A 13,094-nucleotide genomic window follows, 5' to 3' on the forward strand; every position below is an offset into this window, starting at 1 on the left:
CGGTCAACCATCAACCACCAGTCTCAAGCAGACATTTGTGGAACACTCGGTTGAAACTGGGTGGCTGCTTCGTTCAACAATAGCAGAATACACATTATTATCAAGACCCCATGAAATATCCCCGAAAATATAACATATTCAGGGTCATTAAAAAAAAAAGCACAAAATAAAAAGAACTGAAATCATACAGAGTATGTTCTCTGACCACGAGGGAACCAATTTTAAAGCAATAACATATAGATGATGAGAAAATCTCCAAATAATTGGAAATTGTTCAACACACTTGTAAGTAACCTATTGTAAAAATAGAAACTCTCAAAGGAAATTTTAAAAATAGGTAAAAGCAATGAACATGAAAATACAGCATGTCACAATTTGTGGGATGCAAATAAAATGGAGCTAAGAGGGAAAATGATTGCATTATATGCTTACAGTAAAAGAGAAGAAATGTCTGACTTGAATCATGTGAGCCCCTTTCTCAAGAAATTGAAAAAGGAAGAGGAAAATAAACTCAGAGCAATTGGTAGGAAGGTAATTATAAAAATATTGACACATCAATGACTTCTAAAGCCAATATTACAAGGAGGGGTATAGCTCAAGCAGCAGAGCACATGCTTAGCATGCATGAGGTCCTGAGTTCAATCCCCAGTACCTGCTCTAAAAATAAATAAACCTAATTACTCATTACTGCTCCCACCCTCCTCCAAAATAAAAAAAAATATTAAATAATACAAAATAAATAAAATATTAAAAATTAAACTCAATACAACAAAATGAAACAAAATATGATGAAATATTATGATAGGAAATAAAATTGCTGATTAAATAGAGGTACATTTTTATCAATAGTTACAATATTGCAAGGAGCTCATTTTCACCCAAAGTATTTGATTTAAAGTAATAAGGTTAGAACCATAATATCACTTAAGCAGAGATGTTGATTCTCAAATTCACAAGATGGGAAATTTTTTCAAGGAGTAATGATAAATTTCTGGGGTGGAGGGGAAACATGAGAGAGGTTATGGATAAAGGCAATATTATGAAAACATCCTTTAAAGTTCATTGTTGGAGAAAAAACTCCAACAAATTGAGTTAAAATACAGAGGCTCATGGAAGCTTAGTAGTTGATAAAGTTGCCAACTCAAGTAAATTAAAAAAATTATGATTTAAAAGGATGAGGAAAACATTATAACTGGTAAAAATAGGCTAAATTCTGCATTCAGAAATAAAATGTTAATTTTAAATTTAATTTAAAATTGTATTTTAAATTAAAAATTTCAAACTCTGAGTTTCAATAACACATGGGAAAAGCATGTGCAACTTAAATATGCAGATGTGAAATTTTATACGTCAGTTGACCAAACAAAACAGGTAAGTTACAATAAGGGTATTCTGAAAAGATCTTAGTTATAAAATGAGATTTCTGGGATACAGTAGTCATAGGGATGTGCTTACTGTATACTCAGTGATGGAAGACATGGCTAGATTCAGTAGCAGAAGCTTTGAGGCTGGTCATTGATCTGAGGGAGAACAGCTATCTGTGAGTCTTGGTGACTGAGAGTAGTTGTTCACCGAGACATTTAAAAGAAGGGGGGAAATCCCCTGATGAATAGAGCTAAAGCTGTTTTGATTGTTTTCTAATATCTGAATGAAAAAAATTATAGACAATAATGAATAGTTATACATAATATGGATAATATTATCTGAGTGGTTTATTTATCAAAAGTCTGTTATGCAGAGAAAGATAAACCTATTCAGTATAAAAACTTAAGCCTCTGCTGCCCTTCAGAGTTGTCTAACCCAGAGACACCCACCAGGTTGTTGAGTGACATCATCTGGACATGTAGGCTTCCTCTCTAACCACCTCCCCTCTCTCCAGTAGGATTTCCCTTGCCCTTCTTCCCTTCTGAGTAGTGATTCCCATGTTACAACCTCTTGAAGGTGTCATGATCCCAGGTACCTCTCCTGCATGCAAGAGACATTTGCCCAATAAAGCTTGTGTGTCTACTGCCATCTAGTGGTCATATCTTTTTCCTTGCTCAACCTTGAAACCTTTCAAAACCCTTATAGGACTGGCATGGGAACACGTGAGAAACAGCTAGGAGCCAGTAGTTTGTCTTGGCTTGGCTTCCCCCTCCTACCAGGGCACCTTTGAAGACCCTTCTTGATAGCTTTATCCTTCATGTCTTGTTTGAGAATTTGTCTCGGGAGCAATCTGACAATGATTTGACAATGAATAATTTTTTTCCAATTTACTCATTTAATAAGACTTACTTTATGAATAATTCCACTCAAGTATAGCCCTATTCAAGAGCACATCTAAAGCAAGCAGACAAAGGCAGATTCTGTTCTGGTGTCTGTAAAGGTCAATATCATGGTAAAAACTGGTTGAAGGGAAGAGTTCCAAATATGACTATTCCAAATAGACGGATACGAAAAAGACAATCTAATTCATATACGGAGCTTGATTGAATTCTAGTTTCAAAAGGGCCACCTATAAAGTTGAGATTTTGGGGAAAATTTGGAAAATGCACTGCATATTAGATGACACCAAGGTTTTCTTAATTTCTGAAGCATGGTGTTTGTATCATGGTTACACAGGACAATCATCCGAGTTTGGTGATTCTTACTGAAATACTAAATGGTGAAGTGTCATGATATTTTCAACTTTCAAGTGGTTTAGAAAAAAATTATGTCTACATACAGTCAGTTCTGGGATAATGCTTGTTTTGAGAACATGATTTTATTTTCTGTGTCACCCAATATATTAGGGGAAAACTTGAACATAATGTAAAATTTTGTATTGCTTCTGTGCAATTTCATCTGCAAGGCGCACAAACGAAACGCGAGTTAAGTGCAGGAAACCGCGCCCAGCTGAACCTAGTCGCACCGGCAGACACAAAACGCATGTGCACAGCTCGGAAATTTACCAGCTCAGTCCGTAGGTGTTAGGAGGGATCCCCATATCCATCTTGGGTTCTGACTCACTGTGGTTTCAGGTAAGCCTCCTTCCACCTCTTGAGGATAACTCACAAGGTCCAAGCTTTCTGATGACCCCTCCTACAGGCAAAGGACAGAACCCTTTCAGGGTAAAAGTGTTCTATATCCTGTAGTGGTTTTATAATTCTTAACTATTCAACATATGTAAAACTGCTGTTTTATTAGATTACTATTTTTTTTTTATGTCCGGGCAGTTTTTGAGTATTGAACCCCAATTCCAGTTTCCCCATAAATCCTGTAATTTTCATCCTATGATTTTGCAAAGCATTGGTTAAGAATACCTATGAACAAGTGTTGTGTAAAAGCAAGCATCCTAGGAAAGGACAAGTTCCCGTCCACTGGTGGAAGCACTTTCATTGGATCACGTGTCCCTGCCCTGTTGTCACTCAGGGAGAGGGGGCGGGTTTATGTGAACTGTCCAATTAGGGGTGCACAAGGGGAGGTGGGTGGGGCGACGCTCAGCCAACCACGTGGAGGCTCCTTTCACCTGCGCCTGATGCCCCAGGCGTTTCTGCCGCCGCGTCTGCAGCGCTGTGACCTGCACTGGCAGCGGGACTGGAAGGGAGGGCGCCGGGGGACCCCAGAAGCCCGGAAATGGTGAGTGTGTGGGGCCTGTGTCCCAGGACACGGGGAGGGTTTAAGCCTGAACTGGGGGCGGTGGGATCCTGACTCCCCCATGGTCGACTCCGGAGTCTGCGCACCCGACTCTGCCCAGGAGGCCGCTCTGACCTCAGTGTCCCGTGACTCGCAGCATAAGGGCTGGACCCGCAGCCTGGACCCCGATTTCCTGTCGTGTCACTGCGCGCGCTGACTTTGGCCTTGACCCTGGAGCCTCTCTGCGTAACTCTACGCCGCAGCCCCTCGTCTCCCCTAGATTGTGCGGTGACCACGGGGAGGGTCCTCAGCCTGGGTGTCTGGGCTTTATGCATGGAAGAAGCTGTGGTCTGTGGGGTCCGCACTACCTCCTTTCTCCCAAGGGGACTCGCTGTCTCCTGAGTTTTCCAAATGTTTGGGAAGCACAGTCTCAAATTCACAACACACTCCCTCCATCCTAGCTCTCCCAGTGGCTGACAATAAATCTCTAAATTTCTAGATCCCTCCCCGCCTTCCCAAAGGCAACTTGTCTCTAATTCATGGCATCATTATCAACTAATTGTCCTCCGTGGTGCATTTGAAGAGGTGCCGTATTTTGTTATCATTTTCCCACAGCCAATGAATTGCTGATTTTTAAAGGGTTATTTATTTTTGGTTTGTTTGTTTGTGGATATTTTACTATGAGAAGAAAGCAGAGAATAACCACCTGGAACTGTGTTGTATGAAATCTTATGCCTCTCCTGCCAAAATCTTTTCTGGGCACAGACATCCTACGGGAAGTCCTCTGGGTGTGGGTATATCTTGGGAAACTTCCTGGGTCATCTGTCCTGTCAGCATTGCTCCTTCCTGCGTTTGTCACACAAAAAAGATTTATTCACTTTTTTTTTTGAAGTCTCCATTTTACAAAAGTGTAAACTGAAGAAAGAGGTGAATTTCAGAAAAGCAAAATATAACAATTTTACATTGCTGGTGTTAACATTTGTTTCCTTTTTTCATGCTCTTAGCAGGTGTTTCTGAATGTGGTTTGCCTTCTGTTCCATGGGAAGCAGGCTGCTTGTCTGTCCTGCTTCCCATATTTCTTTCTTCCCTTTAGATTTCTTTATCCATGAATATTGCAGCCCTTTGGCCCTAGATTCTCTTAGCACTTGAACTCTGCAACTGTAAGTTAATTGAGAAATTCAACGTGAGGAAAGGCAGAAAATTATGGAACCAAAGAGAGAACCTCAAGGTGTAATATGAAAGGTTTTAAGTTTTCGGGTATGTTTCTGATTTTTACATCAGTGTTTGTATGTGCTTGTCCAGAGAGAACATTGAAATTTAAAAGCCTAGAGCAATAGAATTCCTGTTTAATTATATATAACATGGATAAACAGAAGGATTTACTGTATAGCACAGGGACTTATATTCAGTCTCTTGTAATAACCTATAATGGAAGAGAATCTGAACAAGAAATATAAATATAAAACTGAATCATTTTGCTGTATGCCTGAAACTAGCACAATATTGTAAGTCAACTATAGGTCAATAAAAAGTCATTTGTATTTGTCTTAATTGTATTTCCAAACAACTGAAAAAGAAACTTAAAAACCCCAGCGCCAACAACATCAATATAATATAAAGCGTAGGAATAAATATAACCAAGGGGGTGAAAGATATCTACACTGGGAACTATAAGACATTAAGAAAAGAAATTGAAGGCATAAAGAGACAGGCAGCCCATGTCCATGAATCAAAAGAATTAATATTGTTAAACTGTCCATAACACCCAAAGCCATCTATAGAGTCAATGAAAACCTTATCAAGATTCGATGGTGTTTTCTACAGAAATAGAAAAGCCAGTCCTAATATTTGTAGAAAACCACAAAAGTCCCTAAACAGACAAAGCAATTCTGAGAAGAAAATCAAAGCAGGAAGCATCACATTTCTGGTTTCAAATTATATTCCAAAGCTACAGTAATCAATATATATTGGTAGTGACATAAAAAGAGACACAGAGACCAACAGAACAGGCTAGACAGCCCACGAATATGCACATAGAGTCAACTAGTATATGAGAAGAGAGCCAAGAATATACAATGGAGAAAAGACAGTCTCTTCAATAAATACGCCGGGGGGAAAAAGACCTACCGAAATCTAAAAAACAATCGGAATATGTAACTGAAAGGAAAAATAGAGGAATGCAAAATTATACTTGGAAAATTCAATACGCCCCTCAGCAATGGACAGGACTCCCCAAAAAAAGTCAGCAAGAATACAGAAGAACTGAACGACCGTCAAGCACCGGTATCAAGCTGACGTTTATAGAACAGTCAGATGGCTTTTTTAAGACAGTGCATGCAACAACAGCAGAATGCACATTGCTATCAAGTCCCCGTGGGGCATCCAGCAAAGTGGAACATATTCTGGGTCATTTAAAAAAACTCAAGAAATGGAAAGAATTGAAATCATACACAATGTGTTCTCTGACTGTAGTGGAAACGGTTTTCAGTCAATGGCGTAAAGAAAACAAGAAAATCTCCAAACAACTGGAAATCATTCAACACACTTATAAATACCACATGGTAAAAATTGAAACTCTCAAAGGAAAGTTTTTTAAAAATAAATAAGAAATAAGGAACATGAAAATACAGCATGTCAAAATTTGTGGAATGCAAAGAAAATAGTGCCGGGAAGGAAGTTTATTGCACCATGTGCTTATGTTAGAAGTGAAGGATGTCTGAAATCAATCGTCTGAGCTCCCGCCTCAAAAAATTTAAAAACAAAGAAGAGAATAAACTCAGAGCAACTGGAAGGAAGATAATAATAAAAATAATGGCAACTCAATGAATTCTAGAGCAAAGACAAGAGAGCAAATGAAACAAAATATGATAAGGTTTTGAGAGGAAATAAAATTCCTGCTTAAATAGAGGTACACCATCCTTATCAGTGATTACAGTACTGTTGCACTCATTTTCATCCAAAGCATTCGATTCAGCACCATAAAGTCAGAACTGTAATATAATCTTTAGAGAGTAAAGATGTTGATTCTCAAATACACAAGGAAAGGAAGTCTTTCAAAGAGAAATAAGAACTTGTCTCAGGGCAAGAAAAACATAAGAGAGGATACAGAAAAAAGTCATATGCCAAACATTCTCTAAAGTTCTTTATTGGAAGAAAAAAAATGAACAAGTTGAATAAGAATACAGAGGCCCCAGAAAGAATCCCATATTTATATGGAAGCTTAGATTTGACAAAGTTGCCAAAAAAGTAAGTTAGAAAGTTATGATGAAAAAGATGAGGAAAGTACACTACTGCTGTTCAAAATTAGCCAGATTCCATTTCAGAAATAAAATTGTTTTAAAATTTATTGTTAAATTAAAATGTTATTTTAAATTAAAGTCTCTAAAAGAGTTGCACTAACAATGGGACAAGCGTGTATAGCTGAGAATTTTACCCTAATATGAACGTTTACACCAAGTGTCACTTCATGAAACAAAACAGAGACAGTACAGTAAAGGGTGGTCTGAAAAGTTTTTAGTTATCAAATGAGCTTTCTGGGGTAGAGGAGTATCTGAAACAATAAGGATGTGCTTACTGGTTACTCAGTGTTGGAAGAAATGGCTAGATTCAAGAGCAAAAACTTTGAGAATGGCCATTAAAATGAGATACAATACCTGTCTTTGAGCCTTGATGACTGAGGGCAGACTCTTCGAGAGACTCTTAACAACAAAGGGGAGAATCCCTTGATAAAAAGAGGTAAAGCACTTTTGGTTGTTTTCTAATATCTGAATGAAAGAACAAAATTGTATCTGCCTGAGTGATTTACTGTTCAAAAGCCAAATACGTGATAGAGACTTATGATGTAAAACCTCAATGCCTATTTCTCTGAGAAACCATTTGCTTCCTTAAACCTTTCGTAGAGTTCTTATCAGGTCTTATCAGAATAACGTAGCACTTTGGGGCAAAGATGCAGCCTAGTAAGCCCGCACTGGAAGCCACGATGGAGGAGGGCCCCACGGCCACCATGACCGTGCCCTGGGTGCTGTGGGAAGGCGACCCAGACACTGCAGAACACCAGCATGCTGAAGGGCAGGAGCTTGGCTTCACTGAAGGTGTCAGGCAGGTTCCGGGCCAGGAAAGCCAAGGAGAAGCTCCCCAGGGCTGAGGAGCCCGGGTATCCCAGGACACAGTAGAAGGCGGTGACCGAGCCCTTGTTGCATATGGTGACGAGGTTCTCGGGCTCAGAATGTGTGTCCATCTCAATGGAAGACGGAGCGGTTCCCAGCCAGACCCCACAGATCATCACTTGGATCAGGGAGCAGATGGGAATGACATAGACGCGCCTGTCACCAGCAGTCGCCTCCTGGTTCTGCCTGGTTTCATGGCCTTGAATGCCAGAATCACAGTGAGGGTTTTGGCCAACACAGTGGCAACAGCCGCAGTGAACACAGCTCCAAATGTGACTTGTTGGAGGATGCAGGTGGCTGTGTTGGGACGGCCAGTGAAGAGTAAGGAGCAGAGGAAGCACAGGAGGGAGATGAGCAGGTCGTAGCCAAGAGCCCGACTATTGGCCTTGACTATGGGGTGTCTCGGTGCTTCACAAAGACCCGCAAAACCACAGCTGTGACAACACAGAAGCACAAATCTGCGCCGGCAAGTGACATCCCCAAGGCATCCTCGAAGGCCAGGAAGGTCACAATTTTGGGGAGACAGTGATTTCTGTCACTGTTTGGATACTCATGGTCTGGGCACTGGACACACTGCTCTGCATCTGGGGAGAAAGCAGACTCAACATTAATTTTCAGAACTTCTTCATTTTTACCACATTTAAAAATTGTCACCTTTCCTGTCACTGCACATGTTGCTCTCCCCTGATAAAACAGCGAGACACACCAACTGTGGACTCCATTCCTGATTGAGGAACAATGCTTTCAGGTGCAGATAAGCCCCAATGCATTGACGCTGAATCTCCAGCATGTGGTGAAGCTGGGCTGGACCATCTGTGGCTCAGTGTCACCAAGGACACGGTTTCTTCCTAACTCTTTCTCTATAGTCTTCAGTGCACAAGCAACAAAATTTAAAAGTAGACATATTTGGCTTCACCCAAATGAGAGCCATTGAGCTTCAGAAGCTTCAGAGCTTCAGAGCCATTGAGCTATCAATGGAATGAAGGGGCAACAAAGCAAAAGGGGCAAAATACTTGTAAATCTTAACTTGTTAATGAATTAATATCCAGGGTAAATGAAGAACTCCTACAACCTCACAGCAGCAACAAAAACCACAACCCAATTACAAAGTGAACACAGAACTTGAGTAGACATTTCACCAAAGGAGATATACAAATGGTCAACAAATCCATGAAAAGTTGCTCAGCAGCAGTTCTTGTTTCCAAATGCAAATCAAACCCACAAGATACCACTTGGCATCCATTAGGATGGCTATTATCTTAAAAAATAACTATCAAAATAACAAGGAGTGATGAGGATGCTGAGAATTAGAACATTTGTACCTTGCTGGTGGTGATGTAACTGGTGCAGCTGCTCTGGAAAACAGCCTGGTAGTAACTCAAAAACTTAAGCACAGGTGGAAGAGGTCAAGTTGGGGGAGCAGGAGAAGTGGAGCTCACCTCCCCCCTTGGGCACATCAAGAATCCATCTACACGTGGGGCAGTTCTCATTGAAAACTAACGGCACAGCCAGAAAAACTCTTATACAACCGAGGCTGTAAGAACGATCCACACAGAGTCAGGTAGGAAAGAAGAGAAGGAATCAGGTCAGGACCGACACCCCTAGAAGGAGACCCAGAAGGATTCCACAGGCTCAGAGATCCTCCCTGGAGAGGGAGTGGATCCAGCCGCATCCTGGGCGACCTAGCCCAGGAGTCTGACATCGGGAGGATGAGTCGCCTTAGCTGGATTGAAAACCAGTGGGACTGACATGAGACTGCTCGTGAAAAGTGTGCACATGCTTCAGTACTCCTGAAAAAAGGTGGAGGAAGCAGATTGAAATTGCCTGGGACTCTGGACATTTCCTGTGACTGTCCTGCATACCCCAATGCATGTCACGTGCCAGCCGTGGCCCCTCTTACTCCACAGTGCAGCTCTCCACTAGGACAAAGGGTGCTATGGTTGAGGAAAGTGCAGCGTTCAGGGGGATGGACCCAGCACAGCATCTGAACAGGGGAAAGGCAGCAATTACCACCATTCACTAGGGGCAGCAGATCGAGAGCATGAGGAATTCTCACTGGTCTGCCTGGACCACCTAGGCACACACCCTGGTTCACAGTGGGTGCCTGCTCTGCTCGTCTTGCTCCAGCACTGCCCCTCTCTGGGGCAAAGGGGCCAATGCTGAGAGAGAGGAGAGCAAACTTAGAGGGCACAGAACCAGCTCAGAATTGAACCTTAGAGCTTCTGCTCCAGCAACATTGACCTGACCCAATCTTCAATTGGGTGGTGTTGGTCACTGAGCAGAAGAGAAGCCTCAGCTCAAACCCAGCTCTGGCTTTAGCTTCTCCATCTCCTGGCTGCCTCCTATCAAGGTGATAGATGCCAGCACACCCCGGGGGGAAAGATGTGACTTGTGCTCACTTCAGATCCAGCTCCCCCACCAATGCCACTGAGCACATACGGTCTGTATACAGATGCTCTGACACAAGGGCACCACTTCAAGACCAGGATCGACAACTGTTTCACCTAATTTCATATAGACAGAGAAAGTTAAGCAAAATAAGAAGACAGAGGAAATTGTTTCAAATAAAATAACAAAGAAAAAAACCGTGAAAGAACAACTAATGAAGCAGAGACAACTTACCACATAAAGTTTTCAGAGCATTAGTGGTAAGAATGCCAACTGAACTTGGAAAAGAGGAGATTAACACACCGAGAATTTTAGCAAAGAACTAGAAAACATAAAAAAGAACCAGTCAGAAGTGAAGAATTGAATAACTGAAATGAAAAACACAAGAAGGAATTAACAGCAAACTAGGTGATACTAAAGAGCATGTAAGATGTCTGGAAGGTAGACTAATGGAAGTCGCCCAATCAGAACAGCAAAAGGAAAATCAAATGAAAAATGAGAAAAGTATAAGGGACCTATGAGATAACAGGAACTGTACCAATGTTCCAATTATAGGGGTCCCGGAGGAGAATAATAAAGGGTTGAAAATGTATTTGATGAAATTATGACTAAAAACTTCTGGACCTGAAGAAGGAAAAGATATCCAGGTGTTGAAGCAAGAGCGTTCCAAACAAGATGAACCTAAAGACACCAAGACACATTACAAGTAAAATGACAAAAGTTTAAGAGGAAGAGAGAATTCTAAAGATAGCAAGAGAAAAACAGAGTCACGTACAAGAGATATCCCCTTCAGGCTATCAGCTGATTTTTGTTCAAGAACTTTGTAGGCCAGAAGGGAGTGGCATGATATATTCAAAGTAGTGAAATGGAAACACCTAACACCTAGGGTCTTCTACCCAGCAAGGTTATTGTTCAGAATTGAAAAAGAAGTAAAGGACTTCTCAGACAAGCAAAAACTGAAAGAGTTCATCAACACCAAACCCAGCCTAAAAGAAATGTTAAAGTGTCTTCTACACATGGAAAGGAAAAATCTACAATAAGAAGTTTGATAATCAAATGATATGAAAATAACCAAGGGAACACATAAATGGAATCTGCAAAGGGATCGTTGATGTCCATAATCTACTTGAGCTTGTCTAAACATCACCATCTCTCAGACTTCAGTGACATGAACTTTTCTTCTCATCCTGAAAACAAAGAGAGTAGGAATTGAATACAATAATGACACTGTTGAAAGCATGGCTTAATTATGGGTTTTGGTTCTACCCTGACCCATAAAGTTTGCTTGGGGCTTCTGGAAGGAAACACTTAGAGTGTAAAGTAATACAATTTCTCTTACATTTTGGGCCAAGAATATGATTGGTGACAATGGAGGGAACACTCTCCCTATGAGAGAAAACTGAAATCTACAACTTGTGGAGTATTAATTAGACTGTTGATACAGCATTTAATCCTTGAGCCTCAGGAGATCTTGAGACTCTGTTGTGGGAGATAATCAATCAATCAATCAGTCAATCAATCAATCAGTCTATCTATCTATCTATCTATCTATCATCATCATCTATCTAACTATTTAGATTAAGATAAACTCTACATAACATCCAATTCATTTGAAATAGTACAGTTCAGTGGGTTTTAGTACATTCAGAGTGTTGTGCAATTACCACCACTATCTGATGCCAGAACCTTTTTATTATCCCAAGGAAACCCCATACCAATTAAGGACTCACTCCCCAGGCTCTGGAAATGACTAATTTACTTTCTGTCTATAGACAGATCTCTTCTGGACACTTCATATAAATAGAATCATACAATATATCTCCTTGTGTGTCTGGCTTTTTTCACTAACATTTTGTTTTCAAAGTTTATACAAGTGTCCATAATTAATTTCTGTTAAAGGCTGAATCTTATTCCATTGCATGCATACACCACAGTTTATTTATCCATTCATCAGTTGATGGATATTGGGGTTGCTCACACTTTTTAGGTATAGTGCTGCTATGAATATTCATATAAAAATTTTGGGTTGAACACCTGTGTCCAGTTTTGGGGGGTATATATCTAGGAGTGAAATGCTGGGTCATAAGATAATTCTATGCTTATTAAAAAAAAACCTCATGCTTTATTAAAGTTGAAATAATCCACACAAATTTTATTTTCTTCCCCAAATATACCAGCAAATGTTCTTTATTACTCCTAGATAGACCAAAAAGCACTTATTTTTATAGGTTTTCAGGGTTTTGTTTGTAAATTAAGATGAGGTAGTAAATGTGGGCATGGAAAAAGAGAAGAAAATAGATGGTTAAGTTGTCAGTAACCATGGCTTCTGATTCTGCCCTAACAATGCCCTAATGTTTTCAACATATGACTACTAAAAAGCTTATGAAGATGTACACTCAAGAAAGGAGGGAAAACAACAACCACCAGATAGAATGTTTGTTTAGTAACCCCTGAGGACTTCTACAGGAACAATTTCTATTAATTAATTTTCCTAAATGTGAGCCATTTTTCTTGTGTCTTTGTAAAAACATATTTTTTGATAAAAACTTGACATGTGAAATATTAGTTCATATTCTCGTGTTACAACTGTGGAAATCAGGTTCTCCCCTCTAACCAGCAATTGTAGTTGCTCCTTATTTTAACAGTTGTTACTTTGTTTAGGGTATTTTCTGATCCAATCTTGTGAATTCTATAGTCTTTATCATATACTGTCACTGAAGTTTTTGTTCCATTAACCTAAAGGTCAGCCAGTGACTAAACAATTTTCTTAAATGCTAAAAGACAAAACAAAACAAAAAATCAGAATTGTATTTTCCTGTCTCTGCAGGTCAGCTCTCTTGTGTGTTGGAGCAAGCCTTTAACATCCAGCCGGGCAATTTGCAGCTCTGCCTTAGCCTTCACTTCTTGCTTAGGTTTGCAGGTCAGTCAGAAGTGAGAGCTTAGGAC

The sequence above is a fragment of the Vicugna pacos genome, chromosome 22 (assembly GCF_048564905.1).
Source record: "Vicugna pacos chromosome 22, VicPac4, whole genome shotgun sequence".
NCBI classification, from domain to species: Eukaryota; Metazoa; Chordata; class Mammalia; order Artiodactyla; family Camelidae; genus Vicugna; species Vicugna pacos.